Below are 25,767 nucleotides of genomic sequence, written 5' to 3' on the forward strand. Positions count from 1 at the left end.
TACAAATTTTCCATGCAGACTAAATCCACGAGCTGCTGGCTTGGAACTTGTGGCCCGGGTGGTTACTTATCTCTGGATGAGTCAGAGGCCAGTGGAGAATGCCCCCCTCCCGATAGGTTTGCCTCCGCTGTCGCAACCGGGTCGAACCACATGCTAATCGTCCAGGCGGGTTTCGGTGCTTTTTGAACTTCGGACCTGTGACTGTCCTCCCAACCCCCAGCCGCCCGAGTTCACCTGTTTTCTATAGGACTTGCTTTAGAGTTTCTTGGTGACCCCCAGCCCCACCCCTCAGTCCAGAATATAGCCTTCCAAAAGGCGATTCATTTGGGCTGATCATTTCTGGGCCTGTAACTTGTGTTTTGGGGGTGCGGAAAGGCGGCGCGGATCAATAGTTTGGCGCAGAAGCGGAAGAGTGAATAAGTGTAGGTCCACACCCCTTCCCTCTTTTCCGGGCAGCTTTTCAATTAAACAGAATAGAGAGGATATTCTTTGGTCTTTGGTTCCAACTGGATAAGCCAGGTATCCGAAAACAAGAGGGAGGAACAAACCTAGGGAGGTGACAACAAAAGGGAGATAAGGCCGTGAGAAAGGTTCAGATGTGAACATTCATTAACGACCCTTTAGAAAGTGGAATACAGTGAACATTCCACCCAGCCATGGAGCAGCTTTTCTATGTGGCTCCCTTAACCTAAGAGAAAGTTGAAGAGTTAAAAGAAGATAATGGGTCTGTGGGGAACACCTGGAGGGTAGAAAATGGGATGAAAGGAAAGAGTTGGAGTGGAACAGGAAGAAATAGTCAATCTTGGAGCCTTAAAAATAATTCCTTTTGCCCGTTACAGTTTCCATCGAAATGAGGCATTTGACTAACCACACGAACACCAGCTGTCTTGAAGATAACTGATAGTTTTGTTCAGTATAAACCCAGGCCTAATGAATTAATGGGTAATTGCTGGGTATGAGTAAATAATTCTTGCAAGAATACAATGAAAAAACTTTACAAAGATGTTCCTCTGTTAAATTACTGATCTGAACACGCCTTGGACTCCTCTTACCTTCAGCAAAAAGCTTCACTTACGTACTGTGCAGAGCTGTCCCCGAGGTCAGACTAGATATGATCCAGATAGATATTTATCATTTAGTTGCAAAATGTGTGTTTATTCCAAGGCTGGTGGAAATGGCATTTTGTAACTTGTTTTTCCCAGTTCCTTAATTTCCCAAGGCTACCAGAAGCTTTTCTAAGTTCCATGATAATATTTGGCTGATAGGTGACACAGTGTCCTTTTTCGCTCAGACATTGGTGTGTGCAGTTTCTAACCATTTAGTGTCCCCTGTCTCCCTTAGGCGGTGAGGGGCAGGGATATTACGGAGTGGGCAGGGAGTTAAACTGGCCGTTACCGGGCTTCTTTCTTTTGAGACACATTATTTAATAGTTTACATTTCTTTGCACGCTGTGCTCCTCTTACCCCTCATTAGTTCCCGTGTGTTTTTCAGACTCCATCGCATTCCTTACCAAGCTTGGGCATTTGTTAGTCATGTTTTGTGCTGGATGTTCTCTCTCCAAGTGAGAAAGTAGGAACTGACCCAGAGGCTTCATGTTTCTTCTTTTCACATCTTTCTACTCTTTCACTTTTCCTGTTCTCATCCACTCCCTCCTCCCTCCACCACCTCACAGTCTAAAGATTTTCCATTTTTCTTTGATCTCACAGAGGTTGACACCATAAAATGAGGGTTTATGGACTTGAGGGAGTCTGTGAACTTCTTCTCTCAATGCGAAATTTAGGTGTGGTTGTGGAAATGTGTTTTTTACTTTGTAATGTACATTCAGGAGAACATATAAAACCTGTAAATCATAAAGTAAAACTCTTGTAACCTGTGCCCAAGTTGAGAAATAGAATATTATCATTTCTCCGAAGCAAACTCTACTGTGTCCCCGTCATGGCTTCTTCCTTCCCCTTGAGGGAACCACTTTTATTCCGTTGCTTTTCTGTGCGGTTTTACCTGTACAGTTTTTTTTTTTTTTTTTTTTTTTTTTTTTTTTTTTTTGTGGTATGCGGGCCTCTCACTGTTGTGGCCTCTCCCGTTGCGGAGCACAGGCTCCGGATGCGCAGGCTCAGCAGCCATGGCTCACAGGCCCAGCCGCTCCGCGGCATATGGGATCCTCCCAGACCGGGGCACGAACCCGTATCCCCTGCATCGGCAGGCGGACTCTCAACCACTGCGCCACCAGGGAGGCCCCACCTGTACAGTTTTATCTGTGCATCCCTATACAATATTATTTAGTTTTGCTTATTTTACAACTTCTTGTGAGTTCCATCATCCTGTAATTATTCTTTAGTGTCATTCTTTTTTTCACTCCATATTAAGCTTGTAAGATTTATCCCTATTGTTGCATGCAGCTGTAATTTCTTTTCTTTGTATTCTTATATCATACTTTTTGCTTATTTTTTATTGATTTGTTGGAGTTCTTTACTTGCTCAGGAATCTCAACTTCCGTTGGTTGCATGTGTTCCAAAATCTGCTTCCACTCTGTGGTTTATTTAAAAAATGTTTGTTTGTGGTTTCTTTTGATGTGGACATTTGTAATTTTAACGTAGGTGTATATATGAATCTTTTTCTTTGTAGTTAGTGTCACCCCTCCCCTCACTGTCCCCCTTGGTTAAGAATGCTTTCCCTACCCCAAGGTCATGAAGATATTCTCCTGTATCTTCTCTATTGTCTCCTAAAGTTTTGTTAACTTCCTTTGTGGAGAGGTGCCATAGCTTTCTTCAGACTCTCAAATGGGTCTGAGAACCTCTGACTGACCTACAGCATTTTTATATTGTTTATCCAAAGGGCAGGGAATACAAAATTCTAGGTCCTCCCGTAATCACCTGGAAGAGTGGTAGGCACTTAATAGGGTTTAGTAAATACTAAATAAATGTACTCTCTCTATATGTTGATGTGTTTATGGTAAATGCTAGAAGAACAGATATAACTTCTCCAATGGGTTTTGAGTAAAATAACTAATATTGTCAGTATGAGGTCACAGAATAAAATTCTTTGTATTCTTTATGAACCAGTTGCTTCGTACATGCTAGCGCCTGTGAGGGAGGTATTATTTTCTCCGTTTTATAGTTGAAGTGGGTACGACTCCGTGCTCCCAATGCAGGGGGCCCGGGTTCGATCCCTGGTCAGGGAACTAGATCCCACATGTATGCTGCAACTAAGAAGCCCGCATGCCACAACTAAAAGATCCTGCATGCCGCAGCTACACATGCCCCAACTAAACATGCCGTCATGAAGATCCCACATGCCACAACTAAGACCTGGTGTGGCCAAAATAAATAAATACATATTTTAAAATAAATTTTAAAAAAAAGATTGAAGCTCAGAAATACTTAAGTGACTTGCCCAAGATCCCGCAGCTAGTAAATGGCAGGATGCGGACTTGAATCCGGGTCTGTTTGACCTGAAAGTCCATGTTTTTCCAAGCTATCCCACTGGCTGCAAATACAAGTCAATTGCTTTTAATGCTCCACACGTTTATATCTGCATGTTGCTTGTTATCTTTTAGAAATACTTTATTACATTTATCTGGTGCTTTTCTGCTTAGGAGGGGCTTTCACAGCCTCATGGAACTTGATTGTTAAAACGATCTGAGAGGGAAGAAAGTACATTTTTATTATTCCCATTTTAAAGACGAGTAAATTGAGACTCAGAAGTGTTAAAAGACTTAATCTAAAAGAATCTGAAAGAATACAGCTAGGTATAGCTGCACCTCAGTTACCTCTTTTGGGTGTTTCAAGTCATAAACTGTCGTTTCTTTCTCTTTTTTTTTTTTTTTTTTTTTGCGGTACGTGGGCCTCTCACTGTTGTGGCCTCTCCCGTTGCGGAGCACAGGCTCGGGACGCACAGGCTCAGCGGCCATGGCTCACGGGCCTAGCCGCTCCGCGGCATGTGAGAAAGATTCTTCCCGGACCAGGGCACGAACCTGTGTCCCCTGCATTGGCAGGCGGACTCTCAACCACTGCACCACCAGGGAAGCCCAAACTGTCGTTTCTTTAATTTGATTCATATAGCATGTTAGGTCATATGGCCCAGAGTTTGTGGCTCTGTCTAGTAAGTTGTGTAGTTTTGAAAACTGCGTTATTTCTTCTGGGCCACCATCTTACAGTTTTTGTTATTAGAATTCCAAAGTTGTCTAATTTATTTTGAGGAAGTTATTTTAAGTCCTATAGAAACTATGGATATATATACACGTCATTTAAAAATCCTGCACTCGCCAACTTCTTTTAGAAGACCTGTCTAGTTATCCTGTCAACAAAATGTATGCAAAATGGTGTAGAAAATACAAGGAATACAAAGAAATATATAAAATAGGCTCCCTGCTTTTAAAGAACATGTCATAGAATTAAGAAAGGTAAGACTAATATACTTTAAAGAAATAAATAAGAATATAAAGTAGTCCATGGTGACTAGCAAGTGGAGTTTAGCATAAGAGAACGAGGCAGTCTTGGTTCATTTCTTGGCTTACCTCTTACTGTGTGACCTTGTGCAAGTTACCTAACCTCTCTGTGCATCCATTCTTTATTTGTAAAGTGGGAATATTAATAAAACCTATTGCATAGGGTTTGAGGATTAAGTGAATTAGTATATGTAATACCTTTAGAACATAGCTAGGCACATAGTGAATACTTCCTGTAAAGTTATTCGTGTTTATTTATGTATATTTTTGTTAAAAGATCTGATGCTTCATTGAGCCTACATTTTTCTCCCTTTGGGAATAGTTATGGGGTTTCAGGTTGGCAGAGAAAAAGGAGGTAAAACTGCATCGTCACCATTTCTAATCAAATGTAGTTGCTTTGCTTTGGAGTTCATACATCTTTTTGAAACATCTTACAAGACCCCGAAAGACTGAGACCAGTTCTTCATTTGACATTCCTTGCACCATACAAACTATTTTAACGTGGCTTGTCGTTGATGTTTCCCCTTTCTTCATCATCACAAATGAAAAGCTCATTCTTGTGACATAACTATTTGTGTTCAAAGTGATTTCAACAAATCAAAGGTAAGTTGATGACCCTCTTTTTAACCAGGGTGCATCCCTTCATTTTTTTTTTTTTTTTTAATTTTGCCACTGTTCATGCAGTGCTTCTATAAGGTCATTGGCATGTTACATTCTGGGGGCAACTATTTTCCCTCAGATCGTTTCAGCTTTACATTTAATGGTACTTAGAGTCTTATCCTCAGAACGCTTGGGTCTCTCTCTGTTAGCTTTAGCCTCCATCAATTTACAGCATCTTTCTGGGCCTTAGTTTTTGCCTTATTAATTGAAAGGATGAGGCTTCCAACATTACATTTTATGATTCTAGGGGATGAGGAGGAAAATAACTTCTGACTTGGTTTACAGAAGCCTGCCAGTGTGCAGGGTCCGATCTGGAGGGTGTTTCTCCGGGCTCCTTGTGATGAGGGAAAAGCCCAAGGTGCCACACTCAAGATGTCGCCTCACTGGGGAAAAGGCAGTCACGTTAGCTTAAGTTGTGCCGCAGGGACCTGCCTTTCAAGATGGGCACTTCACTTCATCAGTGGAGAACGTGGGATGTGTTCTGGGGGAGTTTATAATACTGAACATAGGTATGATGAAAATATTATCCATTAAGTACAAGATGAAAGTATATGTCTGGTAGCTTCAGAGCAAAGAGCAGGGTTAAGGTGCGGAGGAAGGAGGCCTGGCCCCCTCGTTTGTATGAAGGTTCAACATCCATTCCTGCCCCTCAGCAGCTGTAGGCCTCACCTTTAGGGACTCTGAGCTTGCCTTTGGGTGCGGATGGGTGCATGGCGGGGGAGGGGTGTACAGGCAGTAAATCATTGTTTTATTTTCTTTTTTTAAATAAACTTTGTTTTTTTAGAATACTTTTATAGATTTACAGAAAAATTGTTAAGATAGTACAGAGAGTTCCCATCTACCTCACATCCAGATTTCCCTGTTACTAACATCTCCTTAGTTTTTACCTAATTTCTTCCTGCTCTGCAGGATCCCATCCAGGACACCACATCACATGTAGCTGTTGTGTCTCCTCAGGCGCCTCTTGGCTGTGATGGTTTCTCAGATTTTTCTTGTGCTTGATGGCCTTGACTGTGTTGAGGAGTACTGACCAGATATTTTGTAGACTGTTACTCTATGGGGATTTGTCTGATGTTTTTCTCATGTTTAGACTGGAGTTTTGGGTGTTTGGGAGGTAAAGTACCATTTTAACCACATATTAATGGTTTAATATTAACATCATGTATAACTGTTGATGTTGACTTTGATCTCCTGGCTGAGGGAGTGTTTTTCAGGTTTCTCTAGGCCAAGGTTACCACTCCCTGTGCCCACCACCACCACCACCACCATACTGTAGGAAATAAAGGAAGTCACTATGCAGAGCCCACACTTAGGGAATAAGGAGTTAGGCTCCACCTCCTTGGGGGTAGAATATCTACATATATCTTCTAGAATTCTTCTGCACAGGAGATATCATTCTTTTTTACTCTCACCTTAGTTTCTTCAGGTTCTCCAAACATCTGCCTTGGGATTGTGTTTAGACCCTGCCGTTTGGGGACTGTAAGCTCAATTCCTCCACCCAGGTCTGTCCAGAATATCCCTTGTGTGCTGTTGTCTGGCACTTACTTTCATAATTAGAAAGGAAGGCATGAAATGAGTATCCAACTTGAGATGACCTGTGACTAAAACTCATTCACACTAGAGTATCAACAGGTACAATTTTGGAAATGGAGAGGAAGTTAGAGTATGAGAGGAACTTGGGAAAGCCCTGGACTAGGATAATCAAACAATAATGAGTTAACACTTATTGTGTGCTCGGTCCCAGGCGGCATTCTAATTGTTCTCCATGTGTTTTTCTCACTTAGTCCTCATACCAATCTTATGAGCTAGGCGTGATGATTTCCTTCATTTTTGCAGATGAGAAACCGGAGGGGGTGTTTACCCAGAGGGGGTAAATAATCTAGTCAAGGTCACGTAGCTAGAAAGCTATGGACTAGGATTCTGTGCAGACTCCTACCCAGTATTTATTCTCGTCTTCCTTGGTCAGTGGAACCCTATATTGCTGACTGTGGCAAGGTACCCACCTGTGAATCTGCTTTACCCAGCCTACTAATGAGAGGCAAGAAAAAGTTGTTGAGTGTGGTTTCTAGAAAAATTCTTTAAAGGGGACTCAACTGCACAGAATATCCTTTTGCCCTTATCACCTTCCATCCCCCTACCAGGAACAAGGATGTGTAGCTCACAGCAGCCATCCTGGGTCATGAGGTTATCTTGAGGATGGAAGCCAGGTGCTGAGAATGGTGCAGCAGAAAAATGGATGGAATCTCAGTTTCCAGTGGTAATAGAATCATCGTATGAGCTTTTGATTGCCTGTTCCTCCTTTGTTTAAGAAAAAATAAACTGTCTTATTTAAGCCACTGTTAGGTCTTTTAATTAGCAGCTGAATGCAATTCCTAACTGATAAAAGTTCTGACTTGATCATATTTTTCTCTCCTTACCACCAGGCTATGTTTGTTAACATGAGGTTACCTAGGTTCTTGTTGCTATTTTGTCCTTTATTATAATGTGACCTTGGACAAATAACTTAAAGGCCCCTCCCTTTTTGCATCTTTTGAATGGGAATTATTCATTCTCTAAATACAAGTTTACTACGGGAAACATGCTTTTAAACGTCAGGTTCTCATGAGGGATGTACATTTCTTGAAGAGGGTCATGGTCATACTTGGACAAGTTTAAGGGTATTGCAAAGGAAACCTATGGAATCTGAAAACAGTTTTCTGATTTTGTCATTTTGCTGAGTGCCAGGTCTGAATACCTCTCAGGGAACAAATAAATAGAAGCTGTGACAGGAGGTGATTTTGTCCCTGCTGTGATATGCATACGAGCAGATTCTCAGTGGCACCACTGATGAGCGTATAACTCATGCCGGGGCTGCTGTGTAGGATTCAGAGTTTGTTTCCGATACGGCTGCCTTCAGTGTACCGGCGTGTTGTTTTCTGAAGATACATTAATCAAGGAATCGCTCTACTGGAAGAAAGCTAAATGGTTTTTCTGAGAGCCGGCAAAGAACAAGGCACAGAAGAAAACGTTTGCACATGTGGAGAATTCGTTTTTCTGGCAATAAATATCACCATTTCCAAAGAGTCCTTTGAAACTAGTACAGAGGTGTTCACAAAAAACTGGAAGGCCCCTCCCTCAGCATGGGGTCACCCATGTAAATGACCCTTTCTTGCTTTGTCACCACCCTTGTTTCTTTTTTTTGTGTGTGTGGTACACGGGCCTCTCACTGTTGTGGCCTCTCCCGTTGCAGAGCACAGGCTCCGGATGCGCAGGCTCAGTGGCCACGGCTCACGGGCCCAGCCGCTCCGCGGCATGTGGGATCTTCCCGGACCGGGGCACGAACCCGTGTCCCCTGCATCGGCAGGCGGACTCTCAACCACTGCGCCACCAGGGAAGCCCACCACCCTTGTTTCTTTATTTCCTCAGAAGGACTCCCCCTCAATACACACTAGCTCAGTGGAGCTGAGCTACCTGGAGATTATAAGGTAGATTTGTGTCACTCCGTTGAGGTATAACTCTTGCCAGTGGAAGGTGTGGTTTGTAAGTGAAATTCATTTGGAATAAGGCGTGGTATTTCGAGTTTTAAAAGGTGCAGACTTGTGTTTGAATATTACTCTTAATTAGATGCTTAATAACGTGAAATGCCTAATATCACAAACATCTTATCTGTTATGCTGCTCTATTCCTGTTTCTCCTTTCTTCTTGAGGCATTCCACTTTAAAACGTGGTGCAGTATTTCTCACATTTCTGTAGCAATGGGACCTTTAAACAGTGCTTCTCAAACTTTAATATGCCTACAGATCACCTGAGGATCTTGTAAAGATGCAGATCTTGATTTAGTAGGTTGGGGTGGAGCCTGAGATTTTGCATTTCTAACAAGTTCCAGGTGATGCTGCTGCTACTGGTCTCTGGACCACACTTTGAGTTACAAGGTACTCAATTACCTCTACCTCAGTGCCAGGGTTCTCAGTGCTGCTGGGCATCAGAATTAACTGAGGAGTTTTTCAAAAGACCTATACTCATGACCCCACCCTCAGATTTTCCTGATTAATTACTTTTGGAATAGTATCTAGAGAACTGTATTTTGGGAGTGCTATGTGAGGTGAGACTCACTGGCTTAGTGTCCTATTAAAAAAATGTGATGTTGAGTGGTTTCAGTGTGCTTTCTTGTAATTTGAACTGTAATATTTTTCCATCATAAGTAATTAATGTTGTGATGCCTTTTAGTCAAACAGAATAAATAAATGGAATCCACCATGCATTTTATACATGGATTTTATTCAGTCCCCCTGTTATCCATAGCCTAAGAAGACTCCACGTAAAGCATGATGTAAGGACCTATCATTGAAGTAACTGGAAAGCAACGTATGTGATAGTTAACGTTCTTTCAGATTGCAAGAAATAGAGGTCCGTTCTGCTAGCCTCAGCTGACCGGAGGCAGCTTATAAGGATATTCCAGTAAGTTGGAAGACACAGGAAGTAGCCTTGGAAGTCATTTGGAAATAAGAGTAGCTCTAGGAAACCGACAGCAAATATTTACTCCAGAGAACATTCCTTTGTAAGCTGGGAAGGCTGTTATTCTTTACGTTACTAACACCACCATTCTGGTGACTCAGTTCACTTCTGTGTCCTTCCGTGGCTTCTGAACTTACTTGAGTAATTGACTCTTGTTTTTCTTACAGTCAGCCTCCCTGAGAAAGAGACTCTTAAGTAGGCTGGCCAGTCAGGGTCCTGCACAGAGTGCCCCTTGGGGGCAGGGGTCTCATGCTGGTTGACCTCAGAGGCTAAAGACAAAGTATATAGTAGCCAACTTTTCAGGCCCCTCCCTGGTCCCTTCTCCCGGAGGGGATGGTAGGGTCTTGTGGTACCCACACGAGAATTTGAGAATCGCCTGCAGCTGATTCTGTCAGATGGGACTCTGGGCCCGGGGGGTGTTCTGAGGTTTCTTAGAATGGAGAGAAGGTAAAATTGGCAGGTTCCATGCGGACACTTTCAGTAATGAGTTCCACAAGGGAAGATTTATGTTGCTCATTGTTATAGCCCCATAACACAGAATGGTGCCTGGCACATATATTCAATACACGTCTGTCAAATAGAATAGAATTTTTTTAATGATGTAATGTTGTCTTTATTGTTTGTTTGATTACATTTTTTTTTTTGCGGTACGCGGGCCTCTCACTGTTGTGGCCTCTGCTGTTGCGGAGAACAGGCTCTGGATGTGCAGGCTCAGCGGCCATGGCTCACAGGCCCAGCCGCTCTGCGGCATGTGGGATCTTCCCGGACTGGGGCACGAACCCGTGTTCCCTGCATCGGCAGGCGGACTCTCAACCACTGCGCCACCAGGGAAGCCCTTTTGTTGCCTTTTTAGCAGTGATGAGCATTAGATGTTTGCCACTTGGCGGCATCAGTACGGCTGGCGTCAGGCTTTGGGCTGAAGGGCGGCAAATGGATGTCAAGTCCAGCGCTCGGAGTCCTTCCTAAGGGCCTCCCTCTAGGGTAACGTTGGCCGCGGTGGTTTCTCCTCTGGGAGGCGAGCGGCCCCTCCCCGTCCAAGGGCGCCGCCATCTTGGGTCCCAGTCGCATCGGCTCTGAAAGGTCAAGTGTGGATTTGGACGTTTGGCCAAGGAAAGGAGGCTACTTTTCAGGTAAAGAGGGAGACACTGGGAAGATGGGAGTCGCCGTTACTTACAGCAGCTGCTGCCTCTTAAAAAGGTCCAAACCCCCTATCTGTGCGGAATGGGCGGAGGGTGGATGTTAAGGATGTTTTCGAGGAAGGATGGACCCGGCTGATGATGGATGGGATGTAGCGCAGCACAGTGAGCGCCCAGTCCAAGGATGCTGACCTGCCCTGACTCGGGAAAAGGAGCTTGCAGTTGGCACCTTCCCAGGAGAGAGGCAATGATACCCACCATTGAGTACTAAGCGTTGACTGGAGCCCGTTTGCTCTTCGTGTGAAATATCACGGCCAATACCCACGTAGCTCTGGGAACAAGCCTTTCAGTAGCTCCTTGAGCTCAAGGATTCTGTAAACCTTGAAGAACGTAATTTGATACTGATCACCTCATAGGTTTCCAATGAATGTTTAATGAAGGTGATGAAGAATTAGGGGTTTTAATCCCAATATTCTTCAATTCTTTGCTCTTTTAATTAAAAACTAGATTTCTTTCTCTTGCAATGGGTTTTTTTTTTTTAAGTACCAACTTTTTAGCATGTCTGAACAAAACATTTTATTGATCACTCACCAATTTAGTGCTTAGCGTATGCCAGGAACTCACGTAATCCATTAACAACACAGAAAGTCAGGTTGTTTTTAATAAGAACAACGAGGCAAAGAGAAATAGAGCTGGGATTTGAAGCCCTGCAGTCTTTTTTCTCCTTTAATTTTTAAATTTACATACAGTAAAGGTGACTTCTTTTGGGTACGTAGTTCTGTGAGCTGTGATACACGTACAGATTCTTGTAACCACCCCCATAGTCAGAATACAGAACAGTTTCATCACCTCGAAATTCCTATGCTGCCTCTTGCAGTCATATCTTCTCTACACCATTTAACCCCTGATCTGTTCTATGTCTCTGTAGTTTTGCCTTTTCCAGAATATGATATAAATGGAATCATTTCACCCAGCACATTGTTGTGGAGATTCATTCATGTTGTTAACTGTGTCAATAGTTTGTTCCCTTTTGCTGCCGAGTAGTATTCCATTGTATTAATGCACCAGAGTTTGCTTATCCATTTACCTGATAAAGGATATTTAAGTGATTTTCAGTTTTTGGTATTTATGAATAAGCTGCTGTAAACATACAGGTTTTTGCATAAACACAAGTTTTTATTTCTTTGTTTTAAGTACCTAGATACTGGTTTAATGGGTAATATGTAAGTGTATGCTTAACTTTACAGGAAACTGCCAAACTGTTTTCTAGAGTGTTGCTAAACCATTTTGCATTATTATGAGCAATGCATGAGAGTTCCAGTTGCTCCACACCCTCATCAGCACTTGGTATTATCAAGTTTTTCTCGTTTGCTTTTGTTTTTGTTTTAGCCTTTCCGATAGATGTGTAGTGATACTTTGTTGTGGCTTTAATGTGTGTTTCCTTAATGGATAATGATGTTGAGCATCTTTTCATGTGGTTAATTGCCATCCATTATGTCATCTTTGGTGAAGAATGTTCAAATCTTTGCACATTTTAAAATTGGGTTGTTTGTTTTCATATTATGGAATTTTAAAGAGTTCTTTATATTTTGCATTCAAATATTTTGTTGGATATGGGATATGAAAATATTTCTCCTAGTCTGCAGTTTATTTTTTCATTCTGTTAACAGTGTCTTTAGCTCTTTGAATATATTGGAAATAGCTGATTTAAAGTCTTTGTCTAGTAAGTCCAATATCTGGGCTTCCACAGGAACTGTTTATATTGATTGCTTTTTTTTTTTCTTTTTCTGTGCATGGGCCATTACTTTCTTGTTTCTTTGTGTGCCTCATCATTTTTTGTTGAAAACTGGACATTTTGAATAGTGCAGTGTAGCAACTGTGGAATCAGATTCTTCTACCTCCCCAGGGTTTGTTATTGCTGCCTATTATGATTGTTGTTGCTTGTCTAGTGATTTTTCTGAACTAATTTTGTAGAGTGTGTAATTTTTGTGTGATGTGTGGCACTGAAGTCTCAGTTTCATTAGCGTAGTGGTCAGCTAGTGATTGGACAGAGTTTTCCTTAAATGAATGCCGAGAACCAAGAAAAAATCTCCCAGTCTTTGCAGGGGGGCTCTGTGTGTGTATCACAGCACACCTTCAGCTCTCAGCCAAGCAGTGTACAACTAACCTTAGCCTTCACTTTCTGCTTGTGCAGAGCCTGTAGTTCAGCCAGAGCTGAGAGGTTAGGGCCCTCTCAGATTCTTTCTGAGCATGCACTCACCCTGGGAATGCACATGGACTTCTAGATTCCTAGGAATATGTGGGAGCTTTTCAAAGCCCTTATTTCCCAAAGCATCTCATCCTTCAGCCTTTCCCCCCAACTTCTTTGGTTAGTCTGTTGTTTGCCCCAACTATTATCCATTGCCTCATGCAGCAGCAACAAATATATTTATTTGCCTGTAAATGATTTCAATAAGCTTTCTTGAGCTAGCCACTTTTCAGCACTTGGAGAGTTTTGAGTTAGGCAAGATAAAGGCAAGTCTTTTGTGCTGGTCTTCCAGGGTTCCACTGGACAAGTCAAAACAAATTATTATAATGCTTTGTGAATGAGGTCTTTTCTGCTCCCTCTGGTACTGGTACTGGTACCAGTACCAAGAGGGCAGGCTATTATTTTCAAGGCTGCCACTGAGCTGGAGAATGGGGGATGGGACCAGGGTAAGTTAAAATGCCACAAAACTTGCTACTGCGACCAAAACCCAGCTAGTTTTCCTTGATTAAGTGTTTCACTGTACTTAAGTGCATCAAGTGGTTGCTGTAAGCTTTTGGTTAGTTTTCAGTGTTCAAAAAGGGTTGATTCTGCCAGTTTCTGCCAGTTTTTTGTTTGTTTGTTTGTTTTTTGCGGTACGCAGGCCTCTCACTGTTGTGGCCTCTCCCGTTGCAGAGCACAGTCTCCGGACGCACAGGCTCAGCGGCCATGGCTCACGGGCCCAGCCGCTCCGTGGCACGTGGGATCTTCCCGGACCGGGGCATGAACCCGTGTCCCCTGCATCGGCAGGCGGACTCTCAACCACTGCGCCACCAGGGAAGCCCTCTGCCAGTTTTAAATTGCTTTTATGGAGGACAGACTTTTGGAGTTCTTTATTCTGCCATTGTCACTGATGTCCCTCAAGTATGGATTAAAAGAAAAACTGATTAAGATTGTTGGTCTTTTTATGAGCAAATTGGCCCACGTTTTCCCAATAAAATATCAAAAGAGAAAGTATGGATAGTCTTACTCATTTTTGAAGTGTTTGCACATCTTACAGTAGCATCATCAAGGTATTCGAGGAGCCGCACTCATCTGGTTACAGTGCTGGGGTCAAGACCCTCCATTTAAACCCTGCATAGGCAGCTTGCTTTTCTCAATTCCAGGCCACAGACTACACCTGACCCATCTGTTGCTTTTTAAAACATGATTTTCAAGGGATGTCTGGTCAGGAAACCTATATTCCTCTTTGTTTTTGAAAGAATGACTTAGAGAAGGTAGCTTTATTGCCCTCTCCTGCTATGAATCAGTCATGTGTTAACACTGGGTAGTGGAATTGAGGAGAGTGTGGAGTGTGTAACTTAAAATACTTCTGTCTTGAGTTTCCTCCAATGAGTATTGCTTTGGAAATTAAAAGAAAGGAAAATAAATGAAAAATACCATGTGAAATAATTGCCTGCTGGTCTAGTGTATTTGTTGCTCATTTTGTGGTATGTTTTAAAACCTGTTTTGCCTTAAGATGAGTTACTGTAGTGATCATAGCAAATGCTGTCCTGTTGATAAAAGAAATGATTGATAAGTATTGGAGAAAATGATAGTAGGAAGGAAGTATATAATTGCGTTGCCTCTGAAGATCATTTTTCAAACACTGGCTAATTTATCATTCATTCACCTATTCCATCTTATGACATTCACTTGTTTTTGTTTTTGTTTTTTTTGTTTTTTGCGATACGCAGGCCTCTCACCGCTGTGGCCTCTCCCGTTGCGGAGCACAGGCTCCGGACGCGCAGGCCAAGTGGCCATGGCCCATGGGCCCAGCCGCTCCGCGGCACGCGGGATCCTCCAGGACCGGGGCACGAACCCATGTCCCCTGCATCGGCAGGCGGACTGTCAACCACTGCACCACCAGGGAAGCCCTCACTTGTTTTTATGAAAGCCATAATCACTTGAAAAGCAGATCCTCATTTATAACCACACTGTTGAAAGCTGTTTAACATAATCAAAACCTACCCTTAGCGTTCTCCGCCTTATTTTTTGCTGTGTATTTCATCTCCAAGTTGTAACGCAACAGAACCTGTTCTAAAGCAATAGATTGAGGAGACCTGCATTGTAATGCTCAACTTGACACCAGCCAGCTAGCTGTATGTCCTTGATTTAATCTCTCTAGGTCTTAGATTCCTCATTGACAATATGAAGGATTTAGACCAGGGATCTGGAAACCACAGCCCTGTGGACCAAATCTGGCTCACTGCCTGTTTCTGTAAATAAAGTTTTATTGGAACACAGCCACACTCATTCTTTTATATATTGTCTATGGCTGCTTTTGTGCCATATCTGCAGAGTTGAGTAGTTGCAACAGAGTCTGTATGGCTTGTGAGCCTAAAATATTTTCTGTTTATCCCTTAACGGAAGAAGTTTGCTGACTCCAGACTATCAGCTTTTCTTTCAGGTTAAAAATTCTCTGTTTCAGTTTTGGGATATTTGGGCCAACTATTTCTTTTTTCCCATCAGATTGCTTCTTAGCAGATCACCAGAAAAATTCAACTGGAGAGGGGAAATACAAATTATACATTGTTATTTGTTAAACACCTATATCCATCATACGTCTGGCATATTTTGTTAATGCTGTGGTTACAAACCACCTCTAAAGCTCACTATCTTTTTTTTTTTAAAGCTCAGTATCTTATGATAGGTATGTTCAGCTGGTGAGCTACAGCTCAGCCTTACTTGTCTTCTTCATTCTGGGATCCTGGCTGGAGGAGCAGTTCCTAAGTGGGAAAAGGAGCAATGGACAAACGATGTGCCAGCTTTTAAAACTTCTGCTCAGAAGTGGCATATATTACTTGTACTCACATTTCTTTAGCCAACTGGATGTTAGTGGTACAGGGAAGGATAATCCTTCTGTAGGACGCCCTGCAAGTCACCTGGTACCTCGAGTGGGCGGCTCATCCTTCTGCAGGGAGAGCTGTGAAATACTGGGAACAATGCCATCTACCACAGCCTCCTAAGGGCTCCCTGGTGTGAGCAGACTGAAACTAATGGCAAAAACTTGGTCTCAGAATTCTTTGTGTGTTATATTTTTCATGAACTCTGTGCAATTAACAAGTAACTAGAAATTGGCCCATTGAGCTTTTGGAATATATTCCAAATCTCTCAATGTGCTTATTTAATAAATGCTCATTGTAAGAATGTAATATCTGTTCGGATTTCTCTTTTATAGACTCCTGATGTCTTTAACGTATAATTCTCACCCCTAAGCTATCTTCTCCAAGGCTCCATATAATGACACAACTCAAGCTGCCTGGGTGAAGTTCTTAACTTCTTCCCTCCCCATGATTACTTATATCTAACCAGTCAGTTACCGGAGTCTATTGAATACAGCCCCGAGGTAGCCCTTGACTAAGTCCTCTTCCCTCCATCCTCATCGCTATCATCCTTGTCCGGGCATCTCTCTCCATTCACAGCAGCCTTGTAACTAACTAGCCTTTCTACCTCCTGACTTGCTTCTCTGTAATCCATTCTCTACACAACCACTGAAGTGATCTTTCTAAAATGCAAACTGATCATGTTATTCTGCATTAAAACCTTTCAATGTCTTATTTAATATTCTCCTTAAAGCTCAAATTTCTTAGCATGGCCTTGAACCTTTTTTTGCTTTATTTTTTTCTGGGAATTCCGAGGTCTGTCCTCTTATACTTAGCTTACATTCATGGCTGGAAAAATATAATCTTTCTTCTAGAAAGATTTTTCTAGAGCATATTTTATGAACTCACATAGTATTTGGTAGATGTTTTTCACTTGTAGAGATTCAAACACTTGATAAAAAGCATTGTGCAAAGCTGACTGTGTACAGTGTTGAGGATCCTCCTGTCCTGATGCTCAGTGGATTGCCCCTTCTTGGAAGGGCTTGGAAAAGCCAGATCGGCTCCAAAGAAAGGCAGGTTGACACTGTTTTGTTTTACTTTCTTTGTGACCTGCTTTTAGAAGTTTAAAATGTGCCCATTTTGGAACTAGTCATTTATTGGCCCTCTTTAAGTGAGCTAACGTATTTTTCCTTATGATATCAACTCAGCAACTTCAGACAAAAAGAATGTGAAGCAGGGGGCTTCCCTGGTGGCGCAGTGGTTGAGAGTCCACCTGCCGATCCAGGGAACACGGGTTCGTGCCCTGGTCCGGGAAGATCCCACATGCCGCGGAGTGGCTGGGCCCGTGAGCCATGGCCGCTGGGCCTGCACGTCCGGAGCCTGTGCTCTGCAACGGGAGAGGTCACAACAGTGAGAGGCCCGCATACCGCAAAAAAAAAAATAAGAAAGTGAAGCAAGTGCATTTTAAAAAAATACTATCTCCTCTAGGTCTTTCATGTTAGCTCTCTGTTTCAGAAATAAAAATAGCTTCATTGAACTCATAGGGGGATAGGAGAAATCCAAATACTTGCCTTTGAAGAAGCTCCAGTGATTTTAATTTTTCAGGCAAAAATGTTTTCATTATTTAAAATTCATTGACACAAAATTTCTTTGATCAACCAACTGCTATCCTTCTTTTTATCTAGCCTAGTTATGTGGAATTTTTAATAGAAGAAATCAAAAGTCTCAACTCTGAAGCTTTGCAGTTGTTGTAACCAGCTTTCTGTTATCATAAGCTAACTTTAAAAAGCAAGCTTAATCAAAGAAAAAAGCAAGGTTTAAAAAAACCTGTATATCTGTATAAACATTTAAAAAGGAGTCAGAGGTATGTTGGCCACATCTTTAAGCAAGAGGAGAACATGTAAAGGGTGATAGTGATGAACACAGTGGGTACATGGGGATTTGAACTTCCTATGTTAGATATTTCTATAACATTGTGGGGTTTTTTTTTTTAATAATCAGAATTAGGAAAAACAATATTTTTTAAAAGATTTTTTTTTTAAATGAAGAGTTACTTGGTTTCCTCCTCCTTAGGGAGGGAACAATCATCAGAGTTAGAACAGGCTGCTTTGTGATTACTTACACTATTCTAGAGGTTCCATGAGTACAGAGATTCTTGACCATCTTGAAATTTCATGAAATAATGTTGTGTCTGTGCATGAGTGCTTTTTTTGGGATGCAGGGTTAGAGTACTGTGGGAAAGAGGTTCCATAATTCAAACAGATTCTTCTAATTTTTTTCCTCTAGTCCTGCCCTCTCTGAGCTCCAGGCTGCCTCCTCAACATCTCTACTTGTATACCTAATAGACATCTCAAGTCTAACATGTATGTATGTTTCCCATTGCTGCTGTAACAAATTGCTACAAATTGTCCTACAGTTCTGGAGGTCAGCAGTCTGGAATCCGTTTCACTGGGCTAAAATCAAGGTGTTGGTAGGGCTGCATTTTATCTCCAGGCCTAAGGGACAATCCTGTTCGCCTTTTTAAACTTTCTGTAGGCCAGCTGCACTCCTTGGCTTGCGGCCCCTTGCTCCATCCTCAAAGCCAGCAGCACAGCATCTTTGTTCCTCTCTTCCTTCTGCTTCCATCCTTCTGCAAAGTCTCGTGAACACCTCTGACTCTTCCTCTCCTGCATTCCTCTTTAAAAAGATTTGTGATTATATTGGGCCCACCCGCATAATCCAGGGTAATCTCCAAATCTCAACATACTTAATCATATGTGCAGACTTGCTTTTACCAGGTAATGTAACTTCTTTACAGGTTTGGGGATTAGACAGGGACATCCTTGGGGGCCATTATTCAGCCTATCACTGCATTTGATAGCCCAGCAAACTGTTCCTCCTCCAGCCTTCCTCATTTTATTTAATAGTATGGCCACTCTCAGGCCACTAACCTAGCAGTCATCCTTGATTTCTCTTTTCAAATCTTTATCTTTCCCATCCTCCTATTCCAATGACCACCCTCACTCCCATCACCCACATCCAATCCATCGAATCACATCTGAATCCAATCAAAACGTTATCACAGTCCTACCCAACTGTGTCCAGAATCTGTGCTCTTCTCACTAATTTCCACTAAAATCAGGATACCTTTCACATGTTGGAGCCTTAGGGCCTCATCCCACCCTATTCTTTTTACTCCTGGGTGTTAATTGTCAAAGTTAATTATGGTGCAAGGGCACTGTGGGCTAGCTGTCATAAGAGTGGCACAAAGAGCCACAGGACTAGACCTCAGTCACTTTATTCCAACCACATGGAGATGGGAAGTGAAGACTTACATGGTGGAAGACACTGTGGAGAGAATTTGGGTTGGTTGAGGATAATTATCCTGGAAAGCAGTTAGAATTTCCCATTAAAGGTTTCAGTCTTTTTTTATTCTTATGACAGTGAACATTTCCTCTCGATTATTGACTGTAGGGGATAAAATTAATCTCTGGTTACTTTGAATGACTCCTTCCCTTCCCTTCCTGAAGAAGGAACACGTTTAACAGAATTCTCACGCAACTGATTTCTAGTATGTGAATAAACTGTACGTAGTCAAATTTGGTGTAGAGAATATTATAGCTTCCGGATGAAGCCAAGCATCTGAAAAGGTAAAATACCCACTGTTGAAATAATATAAAAATAAAGCTTCCACATTTTATTATTCTGAATCCTTTTTCTGTAATGTTGCTACATGCTGGGGGTGACTTCACAATTTAATGAAATAAAGAAAAAAATGGGTGATTACTTGAAATAGTCTATTTGTTATATGAATAGAAGATCTGGAAATAACTATATTTCCTCACTTTGGGGGGAAAAAAATTCTGGTTGGATTTCAGCAGCCTTAGTGTATAGCTTTATTTGTTAAATGTGACCTTAGCAAATCCAACATTAATTAAAATTCCTCAAGACAAGAAAATGAAAATTGGAGCATATTAAGGCAGATATTCCAAGGAATAAAGTATTCTGCAAATTAAAATAGATTTTTAAGGTAGAAAGGCTATTGAGCCCACCTCCAAAATAAGATGTAAAGTTGTTCCTATTAATTTTCTCCTCATTTGGTCAGTAGTGGTGTGGACTAAATTCGTTACCAGTAAGTGTGACATTTTAGTTTTGTGAATACAAATGTTTATTGATTTTTTTGGTCCTCCAGTAATGTGTTACCAGTTGCTGTACTCATATATTGGGTTACACTTTATATTTTGTGTTTTAGCAATGGAAATAGAAAATGTATGTAGTTATTTTGAGCCTTTTCTTGAAATACAATCATAAGAATTATTTAGAAGATCTTTAGAAAGCCCTAAATACACCATAAACTAGTTGTTTTTTGTATAAGCAGGAAAAAAACTTCCCTGCTCATTTTTTTAAACAATACTTTATTGAGATATAATTCACATACCATATACTTCACCCATTCCCTGTTAGTTTTTAAAACCATTTCCTAGGGTCCTTTCAGTGTGTTTTTCAGATATTCACTGCCTCCTTTTCTAATGAACAGATTGATTGGGTTGAGGTATACAGGAGAAGGGCATTCCAGGTATAGAGAACAGATCAAATAAGGCCTTGAGGTGGAAATGGGAGGAAGGAGTGAGAAGAATATAGCTCTGGGTAAGAAGGGAAAAGACAAATAGGAAGTAAGGTAGGTGTCTTAGTGATGAATTATAAAGTAGATGGAAAAAAACTTGGCCTTGTGCCTTTCTTCACCTTGGTTCACGGGGCCTTTTTATAAGGGTGGTGCAGGTAGGGGACAGGGAAAACAAGAAACAGCCCCCAGCCTCCTGGAATCGAAGCTTCCTCACTGATGTTCAGGTGCCGTAGTCCTCCAGTGTTTTGCTTGTTAGCTCACTGGGGTTGATTGTCTTTCTCTCTGCTGCTTGTCTAATTCTGCTACCGTCCAGCTACCCTGGGTACCACCCTGGCTCCCTCACAGCCTCTGCAGACTCCCATGAGCAGCGCTGTGGGATCTCCTGGTCTTCTCTTCTTTGATCATTCCCCTGCTCTCTGCCCTCAGTACCTTCCCATCCCACGGAGAATGCGATTCAGAGCCCTTACTGCGGCTCCTAGGGCGCTGCTCCCTCTCTGCTCCCAGTTCCCAGCCCTGTCCCCGCCGCCTCCGCCCAGCAGTGACCTCTGTTCTAACTCACACACACACAGCCGTGTGCTAACTCATCCTCCCGCCTCAGGACCTTTATACTTGCTGCTCTGTCTACCTGGAAGGTTCTTTCTCAGGTATTTGTTTTGCTTCCCTCCTTCATGCGGGCCTCTGTAAATGTCACCTCCTTAGAGAAACTTCCTTGACCACCTGACCTAAAGTGGAGTCCCACACCCTGATACCTTATCCGCTGCTTCTGTGTCATCTTCCTTTATCAGACTTTCTTGTACTTGACATTATAATAAACATTTACAGTTGGCACTCCGTAACCAGAGTTTTACATCTGTGGGATTGGTTGAATCCACGAACGTGGAGCCCACAGATTTGGAGGGTCAGCTTACTATGCCATTTTATAGAAGGAACTTGAGCATCTGCAGATATTGGTATCCCTGGAGGTACTGGAACAAAGCCCAGTAGCTACTGAGGGAGGACCGTATTTTGCGTTTGGTTATTGTCTCTCTCCCCCACTGGAATGTAACCTCCTTGAAGGCAGGCTTGGTGCCCTGTATATGGTGCAGTATCCTCAGTTCCTAGAACATGCCCGGAACATGGTGGGCACTTAATATTGTTGATTGCACACTGACATACTATAGGGCCCATTTTCAGACTTCCCATGAGAAGGGGTCTGTTGGGTTGTCCAGTATTTAGTGCATCTGTTGGGTAAGATGCTAGGCCAACCTGCCCCCCTACCTGCTAGGCAGCTCTTAAGTCAGGTGCTCATCCCTCGTAAGTCCAGCCAGTAGTAGTCAGGTCAGTGAGGTCATGTGGTCTTCTTCTATAGTTATCCCTTTCTTCCCACTTGAATGGCCTGGTCTCTCCAAAAGGTTTACGTTTCAACTCTTGGTTCAGGAGAAAAATTTTGTCAGATTCCCGGGCTGTGGAACAGTTGCTTCCTAAGGGTCTGGAGGAGCGATAGGAAGCAGTGTTTTGGCTTTCTTGACCTTCTTTATGCCCCCTTGCTGTGTCATATTCTGGCTCATACATTTGTGTGTTTTCTCTTCCTGTTTGTTCTCCTCCAGTTCTTGGTTTTAGTCTGTGCTTTCTCCTCCATTTTCCCTTCTTGCCCCTCCTTTCTCTTTTTCTTTTCTCTCAGCTGCCATTTTGCTTTGCCCTCTGTATCATTCCAGAGCTTGCTTAGCTTGAATTATTGTCTCTGAGAAAGATTTCAGTTTACCTGCTTTGTGTACTGTTTGTTCCTTTGTGCCTTATAGGTGGAGAGAGGTAAGAAAGAGAATGGGGCCAAAACAGTCTTTCCTTCATCCTTTTTTTTTTTTTTTTGCGGTACGCGGGCCTCTCACTGCTGTGGCCTCTCCCGTTGCGGAGCACAGGCTCCCGATGCGCAGGCCCAGTGGCCATGGCCCACGGGCCCAGCCGCTGCGCGGCACGTGGGATCCTCCCGGACCGGGGCACGAACCCGTGTCCCCTGCATCGGCAGGCGGACTCTCAACCACTGCGCCACCAGGGAAGCCCCCTTCATCCTTTTATTTAACCTGTATTTGAAAACCTACTTTGTGTAAGACATTGTGCCCAGGTTCTGGGCTACCTCAGTAAACAAAAGGTCCTTAGTTGGGGAGACAAAGAGATTGTGTGTTTATTTCTCATTCATTCATTCACTCATTCACCAAATACTTAATTGAGACTGGAATATAGTGGTTGGCAAAAGCAAAAATTCTTCCTCTCATGGACCTCATTGCATTTTGGTAAAACAGACATACATTAATCAGACAGTTACACAAATGAATGTTAAATTACACCTGTGTTGAGTCCAGGAGGACACCATAGTGCAGACTGTATATTGGGGGGATCTGTTCTTGTCAGGAGAGCTGGGAACAGCTTCCTTGAGGAAGTGAAGAATGAACTGAGATCAGTGAGACTTAACTACGCAAAGACAGCAGGGAAGGGGAAATAGCAGATACAGAAGTCTGGTGCTGAGAAGGGGCTTCTGGAGCATCTGAGGAAGTGAGGGTGTAGAGAGCAGGTGGGGTGAGGCCAGATGAGGCTGACGAGGCGGCCTGGGATCAGAGCCAGCAGGGCTTTGTAGGTCCTGTTAAGGACTTTGGTTCTTATTCTTTGAGCAATGGGATGCCTTTGAAGTCTGGTAAACAAGAGAAAGGAGGAGAAAAGGATTTTTAAAATCTTTATTTTTAAAACACTAGTCTGAATTCTGTGGAGGACAAATGCACTTGAGCATAGGTGTGAGTGACGGTAAGGACGTGGGAACAGCAGGTGGGAGGCTGTAGTGGCCGCCTCGAGGAGAGGTGAGGTCCAGGGTCAGCAAGGACTTTAACTTTGCAAACCTACCCTCACTTCCTGTTAAATGTATTTATTTATCCAAAAACATTGTTTTTGAAAGTTGACTTAGCCCAAAAGACAGAGATGCAACAAAACTTAAATTCATTCAAATGAGAAATGAAGGATGATTGAAATAAAAAGGAGTATGAGTAGAATTATACCAGAGAGTACAGGATAAAGATAATGACTGAAATCATGTATAAAACTTAGCTCTGAGCTCCTGGAAGCCTAGGCAGAAAAGGAAATAGTATAGGTCACATGATTGTTCAACAAAAAGAAGCATGCTAGGGGCTTCCCTGGTGGCGCAGTGGTTGAGAGTCCGCCTGCCGATGCAGGGGACACGGGTTCGTGCCCCGGTCCAGGAAGATCCCACATGCCGCGGAGCGGCTGGGACCGTGAGCCATGGCCGCTGAGCCTGTGCGTCCGGAGCCTGTGCTCCGCAACGGGAGAGGCCACAGCAGTGAGAGGCCCGCGTACCGCAAAAAAAAAAAAAAAAGCATGCTAGTTAAGCAAGGGAAATAATCTTTTCCTTATAAACATTTAAAGTACTTTATTAAGAAGTAAAATTAACCTGGATAGGTCCAGATTATTGAAACCCAAAACCTCAGCTCTTGAGATTATTGCATTAATCCATTTTTGGTGGTAGGTATTTCAAAAAGTAAACATTTCAGAAATATTCAGAGCTGAGCTACATACATGGATTTCTTATTTGACGCCTTGTTACAGAGGGGAAGCACAAAGAGTAGAGAAAGTAGAGAAAGATAGACCAGGTAAGATGCTCATAATGCAACCTATGGGCACGAAGTAAACCCATAAGGTACTTTCTTGAGGGCCTTCCCATTTGCCTTCCCAGATACTTTTTTTGTTGCCTGCTTCTGTCGCCATTTCTTTGTGTCTGTAAATCCTTCTTCATGGAAGGCATCCTTCTTGCCTTGCAAGATGCATAGTCAGGGACAAAGAATGCCATGCCCAGAAGTGGCATTCTTATTTCTCAGTTGTTCACATTCCAGCCAGTGAAACCTACTTCCAGAATCAAGAACCTCAAAAACAAAATCCTTTCTCATTATTTTAATGAAGTCATCCAGAGTTCCCAGCGACTCTCCTTGTGAGTTCTCTGCCCCTGGGGCTTCTTCTCCACGCACTCCTTCCTAGCCCTGTACTTGGCCAGCAGCTTCAGTTACACCGCCTACTCTCCCGGTAAAATGTTAGGCCCAAAGGCGCAAGAGGGTCCCAGGAGAGCCCGAGAGAGCAGACAGTAGGGAGCAAGAAGTCAGATAAGTCCAGGTTGTTGGCATCCAAGACCTCAGCTCTTGAGATAATGGACATAGTCCATTTTTGGTAGTAGATCACATTGATGTAGACTCCAGGAAAAGAAAGACCACATCCTGTTCCCCAGCTTGACAATCCTATCTGGGTCCATACACCATCAATATGACATGACAGAGGCCCTCCAGAATCACCCTAAGGAAGAGATAAAGGTCATGAGCATAGTGAAGGAGGACCATGAAGAGGGCGTGGTCACAGGGGTGGAGGTTCCTTAGAATGGGGCAGTGGAGCCCATAGAGCTGTAATAATCCGTAGGGAGCTGGACTTCCCACTGACATGGAAATTTAGAATCATAGAATCTGAAATTGGCAGAGACCTTAGCTAAATATATCAGCAGTTTCAAAATACTCATCTGTGATTGAAAAGAAATAAATATGATGAGTTTTCCACTAGATTCATTCAGTTGAATGAACTGTCCTTATTTTTCTATTTTTAGGTTCTTATTGCCTTTTTTAGTGTTAAGATAATGCTTTCTTATATAAAATGGCGGTGATAGTAGTTGGTGATGTATCTCTCAGTCTTGCTAATTTTTTGGTAACAGCTTTATTGAGATATAATTCACACACTGTACAATTCACCCATTTAAAGTTCAGTTTTAGTATATTCACAGTGTTGCTCAACCATTACCACAACCCATTTTGGTCACCCCCCCAAAAAAACTCCATACCCTTTAGCAGTCACCCTCGTTTCCTCCCATTCCTTCCAGTCCTAGGCCAACCAGTTACCTACTTTCTGCCTCTGTGAATTTGCATATTATGGATATTTTGTATAAATGAAACTATATATGACCTTTTATGTCTGGCCTCTTCCACTTAGCGTACTGTTTTCAAGGTTCATCCGTGTTATGTCAATAGCATGTGTAAGTACTCCATTCCTTTTTATGGCTGAATAATATTCCATTATATTGACATACTACATTTTGTTATCTAGTCATCAGTTGATGGTCAGTTGGGTTGTTTTGACTTTTTGGCTATTATAAATAATGCTGCAATGAATATTCATGTACAAATTTTTATATGATGTATTTTCCATTTCTCTTGGGTGTGTACTTAGGAGTGGAATTCCTGGATCATATGGTAAGTCCATACTTAACCTTTTGAGGTTTTCCAGAGTGGCTGCACCATTTTACATTCTCACTAGGTATGTGAATATTCCCA

General features: G+C 42.5%; 1 protein-coding gene across 1 annotated transcript in view; it reads left to right on the forward strand.

Annotated features, from left to right (window-relative positions):
• SH3D19 (SH3 domain containing 19) overlaps positions 1-25,767 on the forward strand; it is a 181,865-nt gene that overhangs the window by 369 nt on the left and 155,729 nt on the right. The gene's annotated exons all lie outside the window — the stretch shown is intronic.

Source organism: Hyperoodon ampullatus (assembly GCF_949752795.1).
Source record: "Hyperoodon ampullatus genome assembly, chromosome: 1".
NCBI lineage: Eukaryota > Metazoa > Chordata > Mammalia > Artiodactyla > Ziphiidae > Hyperoodon > Hyperoodon ampullatus.